Below are 23,561 nucleotides of genomic sequence, written 5' to 3' on the forward strand. Positions count from 1 at the left end.
ATGTCTCAATGTCTCAGAGTTTCCAGAAAGAATAAAGACACATCATGCATGTCCTCTTGGGGGGCACCAGTTTAAGACAGCACCTTTATGGAAGGATCAATGCCTTAATTAAGCAATTATAATTAACAGGTAATATTAAATAATTCCAATTCACACATTCCCTATTACCTGAAGCAGAAAGAAAAAGCAGGGATTGAACTTGAATTATATGCCCAGTTACAGCCATCTTAATGTGATGCTTTTGACCTACACTATTACTTTCTATTACTTTCTTTCTGTCTATAACCTATGATATGATATCCTTAAAACATTTCACTCAAATTTCTTCTAAATGTATCCAATAAGCTTAGCCTAAATCAATCTAATTCAACACAATTTGAGTAATTTCCTTGTAATTCTAAGATGTACGCCTTTGTCAACAGTAACTCAAAAGCCTGAAGATGGAAGACATAATTAGCAAATGCATATAAATACCAGCCATTAAAATTCAAAAGGAAATGCAATGTGAATTTAGCCTCCCATTTCTTTTCAGAGAAATCCTTTCCTGTACAACAGGAAGGCATTAATCTAGAGCTCCCCCAATCAGTTTTTACTTTACTACCTTTTACCAACACTTGTCCATATGAAAATCATAAAGATAACCTTGTCACAAGTGACTCCTGAAATCACTATAAAAAGAATGTGTCTTTTAACAAAGTAAATATGGGCGGACCTTTTGAACTGACCCTTAAGAGTTAAGATGCTACAAGTAACAACACTGTAATTTAAAATTCACACCAGCTAACTTTACCATCAAGCTATGGTATTCTTTCCAGCTTTAGAACAAAATACAACCTTGTTAAACATATTATGGTTAACCAAGATCTCAAAAGAAAATCAACCTTGAGCCTCAAGGGGTATATTCCTAGGAGACTATTTTGATTGATATTGCTGCAGTTAACAATTCAATTCCGCGGACATTAAATGAATGATAAAAACATTAAAACAAATCAAGTATTTAGAATTCAACTGTCAGAAAGCTACTGCTTACAAATAATCTGTGTAGCATCCTTTCTCTGGGTTAAATTACTACATTTTATAAGATGCTGTTATATAAATAAATCTCTTTCAGTTTCAACTCTTTTCTAGAAATATTAAGAATATTACTTTATTGACAAAAGTGCAAACAAAATTATGTTTTCCACACCTAAAGGTATAAAATATTTTTATAACCTGGCTTCCTATTTCTAGTTACAGGAAGGCAATTAAGGTGGTTTCCCGTCTGTTTTACTGGCAGTTCCTCCAACTATCCTTATCCTAACATACAATCTTTTCTTGAGGCATTCTTAGATGATTAACAATTTGACCAAAAACTATTTTTAAAGTAACGAGTAAATAAACATACTATCATTTTCAAATGCTATCCAAAGAGATCAAAGGAATTTATTCTAGACCTATACCAGCCCTGCCTATAGCTATAAACATGTCCTGAAATCTTGAAGATTATTACATTTGTATCCACTAGTCAAAGAAATATTTAAGGCTCTATTAGTTTCCTGTACATTAAGTTTATATTTTTCTATGAAAAAGACCAAATTTGTTCAAAAGAAAAAAATCCATTAGTGGGAAAAAGAAACTATTTGCAAAATTCTCCAGCTAGAAGTATCTTTTCTAATAAGCCATTCTTTTAAACACAAATAATTAATTTTTTTTTAAATCAGGAAAAGAGCCATTTACCTGTACATCTCAGACTCCTAGGTGGTATCTGTTTAAATTCAAAATAAACATGCAAAGAGGAGTTTCAAACATGCAAAAGGAGTTCTACAAATAGATGTCTAGGACCAATCTCTGAAACTCCAGGAAATTAACACTTCAAGTACCTCCAGTGACTGGCAGGAAATATTCAGGAAGCATCCTGGAAGCTAAGGCTCAAAACCGGTTAAGCTTTGCTGATACAATTTAAATGAGACATGGGATAAAGGTCCAGAAGAATTGAAACTGAAGTGCCAAAAAAAATTTACCACCATTGTCGAAAGGAACCACAAGGATGAAGTCATTCCCCCAACAACCATTGTAGACAATGCACACTACCTAAGAACCTCCATGCTAGTGGCCTCTGGGAGCCACCATCAATTCTTCCCTATACATTCCTAGAGATGTAATTTATCTACATACCAACTAGAGGAGTCAATCACTCATGCATGCTAACCATATGTCAACCATCATTCTGGGCACTTCACCTACCAGGCTTCATTTATTCCTCACATCAAACCTCCAAGACGGCACTATCCCATTTACAGATGGGAAAACTCAGAAGCATAGTAACTCATCAGATTTTTTTTTAGAAGAGGAAAATGTTACCAATCAGGATTCAAATCCAAACCTGTCTCCTTCCACACTGGCCCCTGGTTTCTTGCTGGAGCCCCAACTTTCTCTACAGAATTAAAGCTATAACACTGTAGAAAATCCTGTACTTAACTCACCCATCCCCTAATAATGGCAACTTCATAGAGCCACTACTACTCTTCCTCTCAACATTCAACTCTTATGACAACATTAATGCCAGATGGCATACTAGCGGACAAACACTGGGTTAGGCTATTTATAACAATTATTTATTGAGCACTTATGATATGTCAGATATTGTTCTAAATGTTTATAACCTCATATGGTAGGTTTTATCAATACCCTTATTTTATAGATGAAGAAACTGAAGTACAAAAAGCTTTAATAATTTGTACAAGGCCAAATTATGCTAAGTGGGGATTTGGCATTCAAGTCAGTTTGCCAAGCTCCGCAGTGCATGCTCTTAAATTACCTTCTTCTCTCCCTAGAAGTTTCTGATTTTACCATCTTAACTATGTAAGCTAAGTATCATCAGTTCTAATTTATAGATGAGGAAACAGAGGCTAAAAAAGGTGAAATACAGTTGACCACTGAACCCAGGTTTGAACCGCATGTGTCCACTTACATGTAGATTTTATACAGTAATGTGAATGTATTTTCTCTTCCTTTTAATTCTCTTAACATTCTTGTTTCTCTAGCTTACTTTCTTGTAAGAATACAGTATATACTGTGTTAATCAACCTTATTATCAGTATGACTTCCAGCCAACAATAAGCTGTTAGTAGTTAAGTTCTGGGGGAGTCAAAAGTTATAGTACATTTTTAACTGGGGGGGGATGGCACCCTTAAACAGCACTTTGTTCAAGGGTCAACTGTAATCTGCTTAAAGTCACACAACTTTTACGGGTTAAGGCATGATTTGAATCCACTTTTTTTTCACACTCCCAAGATGTTACTACACCATGTCAAGGGAAGATACTAACCATAAAAAAGGAAAGCAATGATATTCTATGTATTTCAAAATAGCCCACTGAAAACTCTAGATTTATACAAATTCTCCTTAAAGATGTTTAACTATGAAAAAAATTTTTATGGTAATGAGAAACTGCCAAAAATGGCCTCTTGATTATTATGAGGCAAAAAAAAAAAAACAAAAAAAAACCCTTTAAGTTTTTAAGAACTGTATAATCTTTTATTATGAAGCCACATAATACACTCAGTCAGACACAAGCATGCACCATGATCCCATCTCACAACCACTCCCTCACGTCAATAGACAATATGAGAGTCATCTTTATTAGTCATGCTCCTTTTCCTAAGAGATGAAGAAACAAAAGCAACATCTAAGAATACACCTACTTTAGGCTACTCTCTTAAATCTGTTAACATTCTGAAAGCAGAAGTTCAAGATACAGATGTTATTTAAAATACAACTACCAAGAAACAGGTACATGAATGAATGCATTTAATATTCTTTGTCTCTTGTGAAGAAAGGATTTGCCTTTCTGAAATCTGTAAACCAAAAAACAAAGAAGAGAAAGCCTCTGAAAAGTGATTCGTCCATACCACCAGACAAAAACATTACTGCTTTCAAATGCTGTTTCTAAAGACCCAATTAGATAGTATAACTCCTCTGCAGTTAGGTACTCTGGTATTTCAGAAAATGTCTTCCACCAGTTATCCATCCAGAGTAAAACTGAGCAATATAATCGTGACTCTCTTATTTCCCACATATCCCAGGGGTCTCAGGCAGCAAAACAGATTATGCGTATAAGAAACATCTATTCTAAACTACCGGTCCTACTTACGACAATCAAGCTTACATTCTCAAAAAACGAAAAAACAAGTGAGGAAGCAACCAGTAAGCTCCACTGCAGCTCCTTTGTACCAGATACAGATTTTAAAAACCAAAGGATACAAGAGGACACACTGTAATCTATAAGTATCTTTTATAGCATCTTGCAGACAGGGGGAGGGAAAAAAAGACTATCGCACACAAGACCATCCAGAGAATAAGTGTGGTTGTTTCAGAAGGAAAAAAACAATATCCAGAGCTGTTCGATGCTTTTGAAAAACAACCAGTGCGTGCAATGAAAAGGATTAAATATTTTAATGAGGCCAAAGGAATCAAGTAACATGTGAATGATAATTTAGTGGTCCAAAGTGTAGTGGACAGATTCTACCATCAACCTCCTTCCTAAATGATGCTTTGAAATAGGGAGGAACTTCAAGAAAGGAAATCACCTCGTAACATTCCATTAAATTCAGAGTTGTGTGTGTGTGTGTGAGCTGAAAAACAAATCTGCGTTAATAAAAAATTGTTTTCGTTCTTACAAGCGAATCCAGTCACAGACCATTATCAAGTCTTGATATGCAAATACAGAGATGCAGTCCATCCCTTCCCTCTCCATTTCCACTTCCCTTCCAGTGATTCCTTTCAAATAGCTATTTAAACAAGCACAGATGCTATCTGAAATGAAAACTTCCCTTCCATTCCCTAAGCTAAAGACAGTAGCTTTCTCAGGAAAGCAGAATAAAGCTCAGTCAGCCCACAGCACCTCGAATCCCGAAATGCCCTGTTCCAAAATAAAAGCGAGTATCCTAAGAAAGTAATTCCTTGTAGACTTCACAAAGGAAAAATAAAACAAAATCTGGAAAATAAAAAGGTGCAAACAGGCAACTAAAAGCAAACCACCACACCCTCAACTCCGCGGTGCAACCCATCTGCCAGGGGCCTTTACCTTCATTTTCCATCGAAACTGCACTTGGGTTGATGGCTACAAAGTCTTTAGTGTCAGCCGTGGCCACACTGGGAATAGAGAGCAGAAGGGGACAAGGAAGAGAAGCCCCCGGAATCCCAGGCTGTCACCCCCTCTCCCGGCCACACGTCCCACGGCTGCTCCCACCACCCCTAGCAGCAGCATCTGCAAGAGAAACCAGGAGAAGCGGCGCTGACGACAGAGAGGGCGAGGAGGGGGACCCCCGCCCCGCCACCACCTCAGGAGCCCCCAGATCGCGCGCCCACCCCCTCGATCGCCCGCAACGCCCCCAGCTCACGCCGGCGGGGCGGCGCCCTAGAGACACTCCCAAGCCGGGGTATCCCCAGATGCCCCTTCCCTTAGGACCTGGAAGTTTCTGGAAATGGGAAGCAATAGGTAATACTGGTGCCCTCCCAAAGCCCCAGACTCCCTTCCTCCGGGCTGCGGGGACTCACCCGCGGGGCTCGCGGGAGCGCCCCGCGCGCCTGGGGCGAAGAGGAGTGGCTCGCCGAGCGGCGGCGCCAGGCGGGAGCCTACTCCCGGCGTGAGGAAGGAGCGAACGGGAGGGCGGTCGGGGAGGGGAAAGGAGAGGAGGTGAGGGGACCCGTCACGGTCGGCCCGGCCGGCTCGGCGCGGCCGCGCTGGTCTGCTCCCGCCTCCGCCTCCTGCGCTCGGCCCCTCCCCGCCGCCCCCCGCCCCAGCACGCCCCGCACTCCCGGGCCCGCCGTGGACCGAGCTTTGTCGCTACTACTTCCGCTGCGAGAGGAGGGCGCGCACGCGTACTGGCACGCACAGGCGCAGACGGCGGAAATGAAGCGAAGGCCGAGCGGTCCGCCCCGAAAGGGCTCTGGTTGGGTGCGGAGCGCTACCGGAGGAGGGCGTGCGGGGCCGGTGGCCCGCCCCGGCCCTACCTGCCTTGTGGAGATTCCTCGCTGACCCCCGGGAACGGTGCCCGCCCGTTTCTACGCACCCACTGGGCGCGAGGGTCGGAGACCCGCCCGCTCCCCAGCCCCGGCCACACATTCTCAAGAGGCAGCCGTGGGGTCGGGCCAAGCGGGCAGGCTCGAGCATGCTCCCCGTCCCGGAGGTATTTGAGCTCCCTCAACAAAGGCGACTTAGGAAGCCCCTCCCGTCGGGGTGGCCGTCACAATCTCGGCAGACGACGCGAGGACCTCCGAGGGAAGGGGCGAACGCAGAGAGACTCTGGTGTTCTCACTGGTACTTCCCACCCTCACTTGCAGACCCCTGTACGGCCTCTTTGCTCTGACTGCGGGAGGAGGTCATCGCCGGGCGACTTCCCAAAGTTCTGTCCCGATGAGGGATCTGCTTCGGTGCCTGTATGTAATGAGAGGCAAGGATCAGCCCCAGAGCTCAAGGGAGGGCTCAGCCTTTTTTACTCATTTCAAGTGGGTGGAACTCGAAAGATTGGAACAACTAGAAATTGAGCGTCCAGAGATAGAAGCCGAAGAACGGGCGTTGCCTTCGGCCACTGGCTGTGTTTTTTTGCCAGCATCTAATCCAGATCCCCCAATAAGTGATTTTTATAGATGGTTGATGTTACTAAACCTTAGTAAACCAGGCGCAGGAAACTAAACTGAAGCCCTCTCGCACCCAAATCCACTAGAGGGCAGGGCTACACCTGCTGAGTTCGACCGCATCCTCCACAAAGAACTGTCTAGAGACCGCAGAAAAGTCCTCCCTTGTGTGCTAGAGATATTTCTCTCCATCAACACGTATTCTCTTTAAAAACTTGCCCCTTATCTCAGGTCCTGTGACACTTCCCAGTATGTTCTCTGACCACATGTTCAACGTCAAAATAAGCAAATGGACCGGGTTGCCTGTCTTCCCTGTTTAATCCCAAGTAAGTGAAACTAGTCTAGGATGAAAAGTCCTGGACAGTTTTCTAGATTTACTTTTCAATTAAGAAACATTGAAATTTTATTCAACGAAGTCACTTTTAAATTCCAAAACAAACCATAAAAATTAGGATGAACTAGTTTCTAGTCTCAGAGTTACTATCTATGACACACCTTTGGCTTACATGGTTAGTGAATTTTGTCTACCCGGTGGTGTTATAAGTCTCATTTGTACAACGATGAATGTGCTATCTCTTGCTCAATGTTGTAAACAATTTGTAATGATTATTAGTTACTATACTTATTGGACCTTGACAGCACAGCATACTACCAAAAACATTAGCATCTAAAGTAGAAACTGTAAAAGTAGACATTATTTGATATGAACATATGATCTTACAAAAAGGGTAATTTCACAGTACAGAATTTGATATTGGGTTTCTTTAGTTAGCTCAGACATTTTATCTGAGGTAACTTCAGAATTATCTGTTGTGTCCTCCAATACTCCAGCATTAACACTAAATTCATAATTAACTCCCCAAAGGATGTATCACCCCATGCCTTACACCCAAAGTAGCTGACACGGAAATTTTACTTTTTGGTTGCCTAAATTGTGAAGGCCATTGTTCCTATTGCTAAGGTAAAAAAGAAACTGGATAAAACCGGCTTTGTCCAGAAGAAGTGTTATATATTGCATTCTTATTCCACCGTTAGTCATCTCACAAATTCCTGGGCTTGAGAGCAGCAAAAAGCCTTAAAGGATAGCTGGTTCAACCACTCAGCAGATCTTTCAACCTCATCAACACATCTTCACAGTGATGTTCTGTTCGGTGTCTGAACACCTCTTCCACCAAACTAGCCAACATCAGTAGCACCAACTTTGACTTCCTATGTATATGAAACACAGCATGTATTAACACTATTCAAGCCAGAGCAGTGGGGAATGCTTTAGCCATGAGCCTCGGAAACCTCTTCCGTTTCCCAGCGTTTATTCCTATGACCAGCTAACCTGCCATGAGACTTTTGTGTAGCAATCTCTACCTCCTCATCTTGGGGGAAGGGGACTAAACTATATGTACACTGCACAATATACATACATAGAATGATATTTTAGATACAGATGTAGGCATAATAACTATCCTTCTATCCCTCAAAAGATTGTTGTGAGGATCTGATAAAGTGAAGGTAGGTTGTAAATTATAGGCATTATAAAAATATAAGATTATTACACAGAGAAACAAGCAAAAGCATTGACTCTTAGCTGGAATGAGATTAATGGCAATGAAATGTATTATGTTCAAGTTCCCTCTTATTTCTTCTTTGTGAATCAATGCTCTAAAAATCTATTCCTGTTCTGAATATTTAACCTACAAAATTAATTATGTATCTGATGCAAAAAGTGTTCACATATGAGCAATAAAGGAGAATTTGTCAGGCATCTCTGCTTGGGGGAAATGTTACAAATAGGGAAGATTGAGGAAGGAACAGTCATGGTGTTCTAATTTTATTTATACTATGCCTTATTGCACAAAGGATGTGAGCATCTTGTTTTTAGTATGAAATTTGATAGCTGGCATTTTTATAAACCTGGATAATAATGGAATATGTGGCCTTTTGGGATGTAAAAATTAACCTGGAAAAGGTTATTTCAAAATAGTTCCTCAGTGTTTTATTTTAAAGGCTATTTTAACCTTGTTTTAAGTACCAAAGGTTAATAGTTAAGGAATTGTATCCAGGGGCTAGAAAAGAAGTTGTCATTTTTTTTCAAGGTAGATATTTTAAAAGCATCTAAAGACATGACACTTTATTTTTATAAGCTAACCCACTCAACGGAAGAGCTGAAATATTTTTCTTCCTATGGGAAAAGGACATGCTAAGGGTCAAACTTGGGGAAGTACAGCCTTTTACTATAAGCAGTGTCAGGCAGAATAAGTGTCTAACAAACACCTGCCAGAATTGCTATCCATCTGCTTGGTTCTGTGTCTTAGCAGTGCTGGAAGAGTAAAAATTAGAAGCAAGAATAAAAATGAGCTACCTGTGTTTTGGCTTTATTAGCACAGAGATAGGCAAGTACTTTACAAATATTTTATTAGCCCACAAAATTGCATAGCTTCCACCCTTGCTAGCATTCTACACATGAAATCCTTGCTGAAACTGAGCGGAAGAAACTAGAGAATTTAAAGTGTACTTTTAATTTTTAAAGTTTATGTGTGACTCAGTTTCCCCATTCAACACGTTCTGAGCCTATGGTGATATTTGGGATCTTTGGTATTTACTACTAATCTTCTGGATTGGAGGGGAGGGGTGGGGGGGGGGGCAGAGGTAAAGATAGAAAGGGAAGGAAAAAGAGCAAAGTGAGTTGGAGTCCCATATCCAGAGGTTGACTCTGGACTTCACTATTTCCACACAAAACAGACACACAATATACCAAGATTTATCTTGAGGTAAAAATGTACCCATTTAAAAGATACTCTGTCTATGGGGCGCCTAGGTGGCTCAGTCGGTTGAGCATCCGACTTCGGCTCAAGGTCATGATCTCCCAGTCTGTGGGTTCGAGCCCCGCGTCAGGCTCTGTGCTGACAGCTTGCTCAGAGCCTGGAGACTGCTTCTGATTCTGTCTCCCTCTCTCTCTGCCCCTCCCCCGCTCATGCTCTGTCTCTCTCTCTCTCTCTCTCTCTCTCTCTCTCTGTCAAAAATAAACATTAAAAAAAAATTTTTTTTAAGATATTCTGTCTAGTTTCCAAACCAGCCTAATTCATCTCTGTGCCAAAAATTATTTTGTCTGTAGTAAAGACCATAATAAAGACCTATTGAATAAATAGGTAATCTGGAAAATGGTCATCATAAATACATATTTGTTGCTGAATGAATAAACATAATTCCACCTTTAAAAAAAAAAAAAACAATCCCATCTTTGACTTTGCTACTTGCTACCTATGATCAAACTAAAGCATGAGCTTCTACTTTCCTGTAAAGCAAAGAAGAATTCAGGGATTTTCCAACGTTTAAAAGTAAACTTAAATCTTCAAACCACAAAGAGGTTAGCTAGGACAACTTGGTCTGAACAAGAAGTCCTAATCATTGTAAGAAGTATTAAAACCTGAGCAGTGCTCAGAGAAGATGGAATTTCACACCCAGATTTTGAACCCAGGTAACCATGGGTTTAATTGAAATTAAAAGATAACAATGTTGAGATGGCTGCTTCCATGCACAAAGGAAATGTCAGCTGAGCTTGTGCTTTGGATTTTGATGGCATGTGTATCAATGCCTGACAGAGTCAAAGCGTTATAATTTCCTGCACAGTCTTCAGTTATTACCTTAGGATCAAAACACAGAATTTTAATTCTTAGACAAGACAGCTTAAAGACTAGGTTTAAGCAACAGGCCTTAGAATAGCCAACTACATTAAATTGGCACTGGCCAGCATCTTCTACTAAGTTTGAAAGTTTTGCAGGTGGGTTGGTTGTCATAAATTAATTGAAACTATCAAACAGATTCTATATTTTATCTGCTGGCCCCCTGCTGTGTCTGCAGTAATAGCCTAGGCCTCCTCCCTCCATTTATATGCTTCCTCAATTTCTCATCAAAAACATTTTTCATCTCTCTTTACTGTGTTGCACACTGAGGTCTGAGAGAGCCTTGGGAAAGGTTGCATTTCCTCAAACTGCCAAAATGGTACATTTTGCACTTAGAAATTTTCTAGCCCACCATTTTCCAGAAGTCAAATATTTTTTTGCAAAGCTTGCATCTTTGCCTGAACTTGTCCCAAGTCCTTCCAGGCCCCCTGCAGAAATCATCTCTCTCCACTGTGCTTCCTGATGTGAGAACAAATGAGAAAAAAGGCACAAAAAATGCCATTATGGTAATAAATTAGAGAGGGTGATCAGTGCAGAAATTGCCTAAGGTTTTATGAGGATTCTGAAGTTTAGCCCTGGACAGTCAGGCAAACAGACCATATTCATATTGAGCATACTACACAAAATAAGGAAGCCACACCAAAAGGTTTATTATGAAATAGCTAACAGAGAAAGGAGAATTGCAACTTGATAAGATGGTTTGCAAGACTGATGATAGAGAAGGAGAATTACAAATTGGCAGGAAGGAGTTTTTGCAACACAAGCAAACTGTTAAATCTTGAGGTTAGAAAATTCATCACTACAAATAACAATCAGATGGAAAATTAGATTAGCAGGGCTGCCTGGATAGCTCATTGGTAAGGCGTTCTGCTCTTGCTTTCAGCTCACGTAATGACCTCCCAGTTTGTGGGTTTGAGCCCTGCGGCAGGCTGCAAGCACTGACAGTGCAAAGCCTGCTTGGGATTCTCTCCCCCACTCGCTTGCTCTCTCAAAAATAAATGAAACTTTTAAAAATATATATTGAAAATTAGATTAGCAGCACATTATATACCTTCAGGCAACTTTGCTTTCTTGGTTATGAAAGGCAATGTTCACGTAACCTATTTCACAAGATACTAGAAATAACCTAATATTGCCAAATATTCTATATTTGGGGAATTAAGAAAATGGGGATTCTGGAAAGAAAGGGGAATAAAGCTTTCTACAGGACAGGAACAAATAAGCCGAAGTACAAACGTGGGGCTTGAACTAGCTCAACCAATCCCTGGTTCAAACAGTTGAATGCAAAACGATTTTCTAAGAAACTGCTACCTCAACCATAGGACTATTGATATTCTAAGTGAGCACTGTCCCGCTGTAGAATATTGAACAGGAAGCTGACAAACTAGAAATGGCATCAGGCCTTATGAGGAGAGCAAAAGGAACTCTCTGTTATATTCCAAATGATAAAGGACATCTTGTAATGAATGTTACCAGTGATCCTCAATCATCCATTCCCCTCCAGGATCTTTAGTCTAAATTAGTGTTTCTCAATGTGTGGCCCCCACTACCAGGAGCAGCAGCATCACTTGGGAACTCATTAGCAATGCAGATTCTCAGTTCCCACTCAGACCTACTGAGTCAGAAATTCTGGGTGGTTGGATTTAGCAATCTGTGATTTAACAAGCCCTCCCCATAATTCTGAATGCTTGGAAGTGCTGCAGCCACCTTATTACCCATCTTTCCCCTCTTCTTCAGAAAAGCCACCACCACAGATGACAAAGCAGTGATCTGAGGAAGCCAAGTCTTTTAATACATAATTATGCTAACAAATCAACCAATCCTGCAGCCTGTCCTACCACAGGACTTCCTTTAATATGAGATAGTAAATTATATTTTCTGTTACTTGCAGCTAGAAGCATCCTAATTGAGAAAAAAACAGTTTACTTTAGATAAACAGGTTAATGTATTGGTTGATGCTTTGGCTGCTCCTACACAAGTTAAAAGAATTCAAAGTACTATGTCATATGAAATGATAAAATATTAAATAAAGTACTTAATATTAAAGGCAATGTTAATCAGTGGGAAGTTACAGAACAAGATGTAAGTCAGAAAAAACTGAACAAGGGAGTGTTACCGGTTTGTTTTTTTAATTTTTTAATGTTTATTATTTATTTTTGAGAGAGACAGCACGAGCAGGGGAGGAGCAGAGAGAGAGAGGGAGACACAGAATCAGAAGCAGGATCCAGGCTCTGAGCTGTCAGCACAGAGCCCGATGCAGGACTCAAACCCACGAACTGCCAGATCTTTACCTGAGCCAAATTCAGACGCTCAACGGAATGAGCCACCCAAGCACCCTCTGTTTTTTTAAATTAAAGGTTTTCCGTATTAGCATATTAGTAAAAAATTGGCTATTAATTTCAAAAACTCCTTTAACAAATTTTACTTATTACTAATCAGGAGTATTTTTAAATTATGTAACTGCACATAACTCTTGAAAACTAGTTAGATTTTAGAATTTTTAGGGGTGCCTGGATGGTTCAGTCAGTTAAACCCCGGACTCCTGATTTCAGCTCAGGTTATAATCTCACAGTTTGTGAGCTCGAGCCCTGCATTGGGCTCTGCACTGACAGTGTGGAGCCTGCTTGGGATTCTCACTCTCTCTCTCTCTCTCTCTCTCTCTCCCTCCCTCCCTCCCTCTCTCTGCTCCTCCCCCACTTGTGCTCTCTTTCTCTCAAAGTAAATAAACTTAAAAACAAAAAAAATTTTATTATACAGTTATGTGCCCTAACATCAGGCTTTTTCTTGTTTAATTTTTTTTTCTTGTTTAATTATTCAGCTAATGACTACTTAGTGATAGATTCTACTGCGAAATTGCTAAAATAAAATTAAGTTTACACCTTCCTGAAGTATGCCGGTCATTTTTTTCCAAACAAACTTGACAAAAATATTTATTATTTTGAAGTTTGCACATCAACTTGTTTTTATTTTCTGACTTAAAGCAGTTAAAAAGCTATAATGTTAAGAAAAATATCTTAAGGGGCGCCTGGGTGGCTCAGTTGGTTGAGCATCCATCTTTGGCTCAGGTCACGATCTCACAGCTCGTGAGTTTGAGCCCTGCGTCGGGCTCTGTGCTGACAGCTCGGAGCCTGGAGCCTGCTTCTGCTTCTGTGTCTCCCTGTCTCTCTGCCCCTAACCCACTCGCATTCTGCCTCTGTCTCTCTCAAAAATAAATAAACATTAAAAAAAATTTTTTTTTTAAAGAAAAAAAGTCTTAATATATTCTTCCCTGGTTTAAATGATTAAATTGTTCATTTTAACCCTCAAAAAGCACTTTGAAAGGTAAAGATTGCATATTTGATTAAAGAATTTGTATTACTTTTAGGGAAATGAGAATCAATTTTCAGTGAACAGCCAACAAAACTACACATTTGTTTAGGGCTTTTCAGTTGGCCTAACAGTTCCATGTACATAATTAAATTTAATCCTCACAACCATGTGAGGTAAGCAGACTAGATCTTGTTAATTGCTTTTCATAGCTGACAAGGCTGGGACTCACACAGGTGAAGGAAGCTCTTTGCACAAGAATTTCTCACTCCTCAATGTCAAAGTCAGGAGTCAAATATCCGTCTTGGCTTCAATTTCCTTAATGCTTCTTCAGTGACCCATGAGAGAATATTTAAGAAGCTGCCCTGTTTATTGAATTACCTTTTACAATTTATCATTTGTTTTGTTAAATTCTTGCATCTTTCAGCTCAATGGGGCACCCTGCAACTCTGATGGCCATTAATTCCCGAACCTAAGATATCTGCCCCATAGCTCGTTTGATGACATTCAAGAATACATTAATTAATAAGGGCTTTATTCTACAACATCATTGGTCATTGTCTACATCCATTCACTTGTTTAACCTTCGGACACTGGGGAAATCATGCCAAGCAGAAGCTATTCTAGAATCCCTTGGGTTTATCTTCTCAGAGTTGAAATTACTGCTAAAATGAAAGTATAATCCTAAGAGTAAATAATTACAGACAGGCATTTTAGAGAGATTATTCAATAGGTAATTGAGACATGTTCATTAACATGCCTTATTGAAAAATCAGCAGAATACATATAAAGCACATGTTCTGAGGATCTAAAAGCCACTGAAAGGTATAGGAATACTTATCTTTCTGAGTGGTAAATTTTTCTTTCTTCCGAGCTTATAATTATATTTACATATTAACCAGACTGTGGGCAAGGAAAAATTAAAAGATTTTGTTTTTAATATTAAAACTTCATAATGGCTTTAGATAGTATGGAGGATATACAACTATTATATTCCATAATTTAAATTAACAATTAAAAATCTCAGTTGCAACGTCATTTTAGTGACTAAACAGCTACAAAAGAAGGAATTAAAAAGATGAAGAGATTTTAGATTATTCTTATGATGAGGGACAGAAGCAGAAAAATGTTCACCTTTAGCCCAGAAGGCTGATCTACAGCCTGCATAGTTCTGATAAGGATCAAATACATACTGGTTGCTACATTCTTAAAGGGTCTTATGACTGCCTGTACATCTCACCAATAGTTAATTAATATCCAGCTGAATGATAAACACCAGAGACATTCTGTGAAAGTAGCTGCACGAGTAGAAATTCAAAGAAAACATTTATGACCTAATACTGCCTGTACATCTCCTCATACTTGAGCATTAGGCATGTAACCACCAACTTCATACAGCAAAGGTGCAGCTCTGTCTGCCATGCATGGCTCTTATCTCTGTGCTACTTAAATAAACTTAATAAGTTGCACCATGTCTCAAGAATTCTTTCTTGACTGTCTGGCTCAGGGATCCCACAACACTTATAGCAAGACACTGTTTAATGACTTCTTGCATTATGGAAAATTATATGATGCTACTAGGCATGGGCAGCCTAAGTTAAGAATCTGTGAAGCTTTGGGGTGCCTGAGTGGCATTTAACCATCCACCTCTCGATCTCTGCTCAGGTCATAATCTCACAGTTCGTGAGTTAGAGCCCCACACTGGGTTCTGCACTGATGGCATGGAACCTGCTTGGGATTCTGTCTCTCCTTCTCTCTGCCCCTCCCCTGCTTGTGCATGCTCTCTCTCTCCCTCCACCTCTACCTCTCTCTCTCTCTCTCTCAAAATAAATAAACTTAAAAAAATTTTTTTTAAGAATCTATGAAACTTTAAATCATCATCAGTATCCCCCAGACTTTGGAAATGACTCTCCATCTTCCAAATGGTATACATGCTTGAGAAGGTACAACCCCTGTCAGCACTGGTTTTGAAAATATGCATCACCAAATGATCTTCATCAGTGGTTCTCAAACTGTGGTCCCTACCACATGGGAACTTTGTACAAGTGTAAATTCTGTGGCCCCACCTCAGACTACTGAATTAGCAACTCTGGGAGTAGCACACGCATACTATAATTTAACTGTTCCTTCATATGATACCAGTGCTAAAATTTGAGCACCGGTTTACAGGAAACTTAAAACTTTCATCTGAAAATATTTTGATCATGCCAATAGTCCTCAATTCTAAAAAAAAAAATAGCATGAGAGAATATATCTGTTTATCAGTATTTTAAACTTACTCCAGCATTTCTAAAAGAATGACTTAAATTCTTTTTTTTTTTTTTTTTTTAACATTTATTTGTTTTTGAGACAGGGAGAGACAGCACGAACGGGGGAGGGTCAGAGAGAGAGGGAGACACAGAATCAGAAACAGGCTCCAGGCTCTGAGCTGTCAGCACATAGCCTGATGCGGGGCTCGAACTCACGGACTGCGAGATCATGACCTGAGCCGAAGTTGGATGCTTAACCGACTGAGCCACCCAGGCGCCCCAAGAATGACTTAAATTCTTAAAAGAATTTTAACTCTTAAAATTATAGGGCTTTGAACTTCTTTGAGTAGATACCTGTTGGCCTAAAACGAGTTATTTTAAATGACCAGGAGAAAGGGCATTAAGACCATAAAGAGATCATATTTTTCCCCTCTTAAATAACCCTGAGCATCAAATCATCATAGCCACAGTTTGGCATGGAGGAAAACAAAAATTAGAGGGACACTGCATGGGCAATGGAGCATTAGTTGTGCTCCAGCCATAAGCCAGTCCTTGTTTTCTTACTTCAAGTCAGAACCTTTGGAACAATGCTTCTTTGACCAGGTGTATCAAGTTTTAGCAGCCCAGTTAGATGAATGAAGTGGGGGAAATCTTCATAAGTGGAAAATGCCATTCTATTGAAGCAGTTTATTCCTTAGAGAAATAGTTTGATCCTTTAAAAATAAAAAAAGCTATATAACATTTCAGAGGATATACACTTTTTTTTCTGAAGTACATTATACAGAAACTATGTGTTGGGGACAGAGCAAAACAATTGTTTTAAAGACTAATGAAATAGGGTTTTACCTGATTCAATCAATGTAAGCAATTTGATTACAAACTATGCACTCATATATAAGACCAAAATACTACTGTGATAAGCTTTATTTATTTTGATATGTACTTATAGGTCATAGTCTAGTTTAGTGGCAAAAACTATAATAGAGTTAATGGTATAGGACACAATTTTAAGGACTGCCAACATTTAAGGACAGTTATTTGTATAATGAAGGAAGAAGAGGAAGATGAGTCAGGAGTTTCTAGCAAGAGGAAGATGTACATGAGAAAACTGGGCATTTGAATACATCACCAAGGAGCAAAATTAAGCAAAGAAATCCAACATAAAGGTGATTTTATCCAGAGACAAGTTACAGTAACTATATTATAATTGCAAATAACAGATGAGTTTGCAATAGCTTGATTACATCTTAATGAATTCTTAAAGACTTTCTTTCATGCTATAATCTTTCTGCTCCGTAGTCTTTAACAACAATAAGATGCTTTTTCTCTGTGTGTGTTAACTGGCCTGCTTGGAAGGATAGTAAACGGTGTGTTTAACACCAATTACACCAATATGGGAGTTTTGAGATCTGTTGTATTTGCAAATTATTCCATAACAAATAACAAATATAAATGGGGTTGTGTGGGTGGGTGAACCTTTGAGTTTTAGCAGTATCAGAACATCCCCATCTTCATAGTGCTACTTACTACAGAGTAAAACACACTGAAAGAACATCCTCTCATTCCATGGAGTTGGGAGCTGCTCAGAGTAAGACCACACACAACATTACTTTTAAAGCCACCCTGTGGCATTGACTCTTGTGCATCATGTGTGGTATAAATGTCATTTTTTGTGTCATACTTTCCTCCAGAGCTAATTTTCTTGGAAACCAAGGAAACTTAAGTTTCAGAGCCCTTCACTTACAGAGGCCCCTTTAAAGGCCCTTAAAGAGATTCTAGCAAAGTTTTGATGGTCTTACGGCTTGGTAACATTTGCAAAGGATGTTTTTACGGCGGTTGATTTTAGAGTTACTCTTTTGGCCGACTTTTCCTCTGTCACAATTCTCCTATCAGGTAGCATTGGAGTGCCCTAGGGCAAAATTTTGGATCTGGCTTAAAGGAAGTTGAGATGGAGAAACGTTTAGGTTTCATTTGGATTTGGATTTCATTTATACAAATGTGGGTTGTGCACATATCTGTGTATGGTTAAGTTATTGCTGGCTGTGCTGGTAGAGAAAGGACATCCAAGAATATTTCTACTTCCTGCTATTCTAAATCACAAGGCCTGAAAACCTTATTATAAATGCATCCACTGGTGCCCAGCACCTGAAGTATGTGGGTGGAGAAAGAGATCCAGAAGCTAGTTTATGGAGCTTTTTTATACTCTAATAAAAAACAAATATTAAATATGTTAAAGGAGTGTCTGGATTATTTGTTATTATCTCTTTAGAGACTATTAGAAAATCATTGTCATGTAAACTGGTCATTAAAGAATCTATAGTCCAAATGTATGAACAAAATATCTTAGGATGCATTAATTAGTTAATACACATATTTTTCCAGATTTTGTGATCTCAAATTTGTCACCCAAATTTGTTGTGATTTCTTATTCTATTCTAATAGTCACGATGTCTCTAATTTAATAGTTACAATTTTGTATTCTTTTTCTTAAAAGAAGTTCCCCCAAATTGAGTAATTTTTAAACCTCTGTTAAAAAAGGGACAGCAGGGGGCGCCTGGGTGGCTCAGTCGGTTAAGCATCCGACTTCGGCTCAGGTCATGAGCCCCGCGTCGGGCTCTGTGCTGACAGCTTAGAGCCTGGAGCCTGTTTCAAATTCTGTGTCTCCCTCTCTCTCTGACCCTCCCCCGTTCATGCTCTGTCTCTCTCTGTCTCAAAAATAAATAAACGTTAAAAAAAAAAATTTTTTTAAAGGGACAGCAGGCCCAAAGTGGAGTCATTTATACTAAGTCTCGTGTCACCAAACTGAGACCTAATACCCAATTTAATTACAGTTTTAGCATCTCCCAGGAATGAGATCTTAAACTGGTCAATTTGGAATCACCTGGTTAGCACTAGTGGTGTAATCTGCCTGATAGACCCCTGCTGTCCCCTGAAGGAAGATGACCTTGCCACAACCAATCTGCTTTTTTTTAGTACAACTTCCTTACCCTTTTCCCTTCTTCCTGTAGAAGTGTTTTATTTTATACAACTTCTCAGATCTAGTTGGGATGCTGCCCAATTCACAAATTGTTAAATAAAGCCAATAAGGTCTTTAAAATGTACTCAGATGAATTTTGTTTTTTAACAGATTTGTTGGCAGCAGGGGGATCCAAAGGAAATTTCTGGTGGATTCTGGGATGAGAAACACAGGCACTAGTATCTATGAACCCTTTGAACTCTCGGTCTTTCTCACCATTTCTGAAGGCTGTGGATAAATTCCTCTTGGTTCTGAGCTCTGCTGCCTTTGTATTGAGCTCAGGATCTAATTGGCTTTCTAGTCCACATCAAAGGGTCAGTTTAGACAGACAGAAGGCTCTAAAAGAATGACAGGCCTTAGCCCTTGGTTTAGTCCATAATTCTCAGTCTAGGACTTAGCAGGTCAGTTTGATCTGGTAGAAGTTTCTTCCTGGAACCTGAGTCATTAGCCCTTGGTTTGTCCACAGTTCCTCATTTGGTTGGAATCCTAGTCCCCAGTTCCCATTTGATGGGGTATGCTGGTTCAGTCCTTTCCCCAGTCCCCCAGTTCCATGTTGGAAATTGCCGGTGGTACCCATAAGGCCTTTCATTGGTCAGTCCGCAGTAACATCTCTTTGGTTACTTCTGGTGTGTTATTGTGCATATGCTTGTTTGTATTGTTTTGTGTAGGTAGAGGCTATTGCTAATGATAATCTCACAAGCCAAAAGCCATAAAGTTTTATGCATGAGTCAAGCACTTAAAAATTTCTGTGCAACAAGGTACACTGTAAAACACCACACATACCCCAACCTGGAGTCACATCCCTTTTAGGTATAAATTTGGCTCCCAAAGACCCAAGGTGTAGCTAAAGAAATAAGATCCTTAAGTTCCAAAGAACTGAGTGTGCCACCTTCTAGGACACCTGCTTATTTTATGTCTGAGAACTATGGTCCCAGAAACTGTAGATATCTACAAAAATGGGAAAATCTTACTAAAAACAACCAAGAGTTACAATGGCCATTACAGGGACTGTACCAACTAGACAATATTGTTCATTTAAAGTGTACTTGAAAGCAAAGGTTACTAAATCAAACAAACAGAATTGGATACCTATTTTCATTGGCATGCAGAAGCCTTCAAAAGGCTGCAAAATTCCAAAGTAGCTTCATGGAAAGATTTGTTGCAAAAGGCTGATGGAAAACTAAAGACATAAGAGATACTCAAAACAAAAGATTATAAGAATGACGTAACTCCTACCACTCCCCTCTATTCTGTATTTGAGCACTCTTTCTAGTAATCCTCTATCTGAATTATCGTTCCACTCTGAAGAGACTACAAGACTGTTAAACAAAAATCCAACAAGGTAGTGGCCCTACAGATGCCCCCATATCTACCTTGGAAGGAGGGTTCCCATATGGACTCTTGCAGGGTTGACAGGACTCTGAAGGATTTTCTGGTAAACTGCTACATTATTCCCCTAAACAGCCAAGAGAAACTAAAATTAAAATTAATTGAAATCTTTACTAAATTCTGATAAATACTAGAGCCTACATATGGGATCCTGGAAAAGTTGGCAGAAGCCAGCAAAGGGTGAGAATTCATACCAGAGTCAGCTCTCCCAAACCTCTGTCTATAATGCCTGGTGGAAGGAAGAAAATAAAATTTCATGCTGTCCCTTCCTCTCCAAACCCAGACTCATTGGTATTAATCTCTTCTCTCCCAGTGACAGCCATTACCTTCTTATTTGTCTTGTTTTGTGTCCTGAGAACTTGGTTTGGTAACTGTCAGATTGAGGACTCCAAAATATAGCCAGTTGTACCCCATTTATGATTAGATATAGCTGGACAGAAATGTGAGTTAAACTCCGTTTGCATCTAGGGTCCTACCAAACTGCTGCCAGCCCTCAGAGAAATTACCTAAGTCTTTCTTTCTCTTGGCTGCTTTGGGAGTGGCTCTGGATCTTGGGACATTAATATCTTGTGTACCCTCTTTGGGGATGCCTCTTGCATCCAAGGGGCTATTCAATACTGTCAGGAATATTCACTGTTTGTCCCAGCTGAAAACTGAGAAGATACCTGAAAGGATTTTTTTTCAAAGTTGCTCTGTGGTCAGAAATTGGCCAAATTGGAAGCTGATATTAAGGGCCTGATATAACTTTTAAAATGCTCTTCTGAACTAAATGTACCCACAGGGAAATAAACGTCCTGAAATCTTTGTGAAAGGATTTACCAAAGCATTCCAAAGACAGTTCTAAATCCAGAACATAAGAATCTTTTTGATTTCCATCTTAAAGATCTCCCTGATATAAAGGGGCAAACCGAGGATAATGTAGTTGGATGAATGGTTTAGCCCCTTGATATGTAGGCTAAAGCCTAGTTCTTTGAGGAATTAAAACCAACTGTCCTTATCTTGGAAAATTTTGGGGGCACCTGGGTGGCTCAGTCGGTTAAGCGTCCAACTCCAATCAGGTCATGATCTCATGGTTCCTGGGTTCCAGCCCTGCATCAGGCTCTGTGCTGACAGCTGAGTCTGGAGCCTACTTCAGATCCTGTGTCTCCCTCTCTCTCTGCTCCTCCCATGCTCGAACTCTGTCTCTCTCTCTCTCTCTCTCTCTCTCAAAAATAAATAAACATTGGGGAAAAAAAATTTTTTTAAAAAGAAAAGAAAATTTGGCAAACCCAGAAATAGAGCTCTAGAAACAATTCAAAGTGCACCTATCCTTTTTGCCAGTCCCCAGATTTCCCCCATTCGTTTCCAAAGGCTTGTAAATATTGTAAAAATTCTGGCCTTATGAAACAGAAGTTCTTCTTGGAAGAACTTATATTCTTTCCCTGTGCTTTAAGATGTAAATGTCCTACCTGGTCTCTTCCAGGAACTTATATCTAGGCCATCTCTTTGAAATGCAAACTTCAGGGAAATAATTCTCATCAGAAGGGAAAAAGAGGGTAAGGCTGTTTGGAACTTGATGAATAAAAAAATCTTGTCTTTTCTGCAAATATTAGTAAAAAAACAAAACAAAACTGTAGGTATGTGAACAGATGAACATAACTTATTCCATCTGCCAGCAATGTACTTTCAATCCAACTTCATTTATAACTAATGAGTTTTGAGGGCACCTGGCTAGCTCAGTTCATAGAACATGTTACTTTTGATCTCAAGCCACACGTTGGGTCTAGAGCTTACTTTAAAAAATAAAATATATTTTTTAAATAATCGCTGAGTTCTGTATTATTTAGCTATAATTGTGTAACCAAAGCCGTAAGTTCTCTGTATCTATCTGTACGTTTATGTGTGTGTATACATAAATTGTGTTGTAGATGTGTGTATTTTCCTACATCTGGGTGATATTGCCAAAATTAATTTGTAAAACAACTCTATTTAATTGGCTTAAAGAAAATCAAGCACTTATATGAATGAAATATTCCTAAAATTCTCAGAAATTTAATGGGAACTTAACCTAAATGATTTTCAAAATTGCATGATCAAAGATTAATCTTTAATAATAAAAACTAGTTTAAGTTTGTAAGTTTAATTGAAGCAGGCATATCTTTAGAGTCATTAGCCTTAAATATAATACTTTTATTCTACCTAGGTTTATTAAATGTCAAATAAGTTCATGTTATCTCTTACAAAATTTGTCAGAAAAACAAAAAAGCTTGAGATGCTTATTTTGTCTAATGTCTCATGAAGTTTTCTTAAGTAGTTTAGACATAATTGCTAAGAACAACTGAATTAAATAGATGTAAATGGGATAAGAGTTTTTTGGTGAAATGTTCAGCAATAATTATGTTTTATGGTATGTTTGTCTAGAAAACAGTTTCCAAACCATTTTGGTTACTTGAAACTTTAAAAGTTTTGCTGAGCTAAGTTAAGTGATGAATTAGGTTAAATTCATTCACTATCTAGACCATTTCCAAATACAATAAAATAGTGATGTGTTAATTACCAAACATAGTTTACCTACTTTTGGCTTCTTAGTACAAAGGAACTAAAGATTTTTGGGTTTTTTTAGTAGACATATCTTGCAACCCACTGGAAAATTTACTATGAGGAAGCATGTATTTCTAGACATTATGAAATGTGTTCATATATTTACCCATAAAAAGAATGCTGGCATAACAGATTGTTCACAATTGTTTACTTCTTGATTTTCACTAGAAATTCAAATTTTAAGGGGTAAAAATGTTACTGTATGTAACTGAAGCTACTAGAAATAATAAGGGAAACAATTTTGTGGAAGAAAGGTAGGATGTGTGTTTTGGCTGAGAAATCATCAGGTATAGATATGTGTTTTTCTTAGGGAGAAAATAAATAAGTGAATTTGTCCTGGTTGTTTCAGAATGGAAGAGAGGAAAAGAGAGAGTTTTACCTTGTGTAGTCAGTTGGCTAAAATTGTTTCTTAAAATAAGTTTTTTCTTAAAAGTTTTTTTTTTCTTAAAATAAGCTTTGATATCAATAATGTACATATGCTTGACTAAAATTAAAACTTAATTTCCTATCCTGCTGAAAGGATAAAGTTTTCCTGGCCCATTGGTCTGCTCTTGATAATAAGAGATTGTTGAAAGGTGTTGTTTTTTTGTTTGTTTGTTTGTTTGTTTTACTTTTTAAGTAATCTGCCTTGAAAACAAAGATTCTGTGTTTTATCAAAATGGTTTCCTGTGTTGCTTGTTGTCTTTGTCAGGTCATGATTACTTAAGAAAGGAAGTCTTATCTATT

General features: G+C 38.9%; 2 protein-coding genes across 4 annotated transcripts in view; one reads left to right on the forward strand and one right to left on the reverse strand.

Moving 5' to 3' along the window:
• Positions 1 to 23,561, reverse strand: part of ATP2C1 (ATPase secretory pathway Ca2+ transporting 1) — a 172,686-nt gene that overhangs the window by 131,918 nt on the left and 17,207 nt on the right. The gene's annotated exons all lie outside the window — the stretch shown is intronic.
• PIK3R4 (phosphoinositide-3-kinase regulatory subunit 4) overlaps positions 6,330 to 23,561 on the forward strand; it is a 198,833-nt gene continuing 181,601 nt past the window's right edge. For both annotated transcript variants that reach the window (XM_078432342.2, XM_060638652.3), the window contains exon 1: positions 6,330 to 6,944. The gene's annotated coding sequence lies outside the window, so the exon portion shown is untranslated. The remainder of the gene's footprint in view (positions 6,945 to 23,561) is intronic.

This window comes from Panthera onca, chromosome C2 (genome assembly GCF_046562875.1).
Source record: "Panthera onca isolate mPanOnc1 chromosome C2, mPanOnc1 haplotype 2, whole genome shotgun sequence".
NCBI classification, from domain to species: domain Eukaryota; kingdom Metazoa; phylum Chordata; class Mammalia; order Carnivora; family Felidae; genus Panthera; species Panthera onca.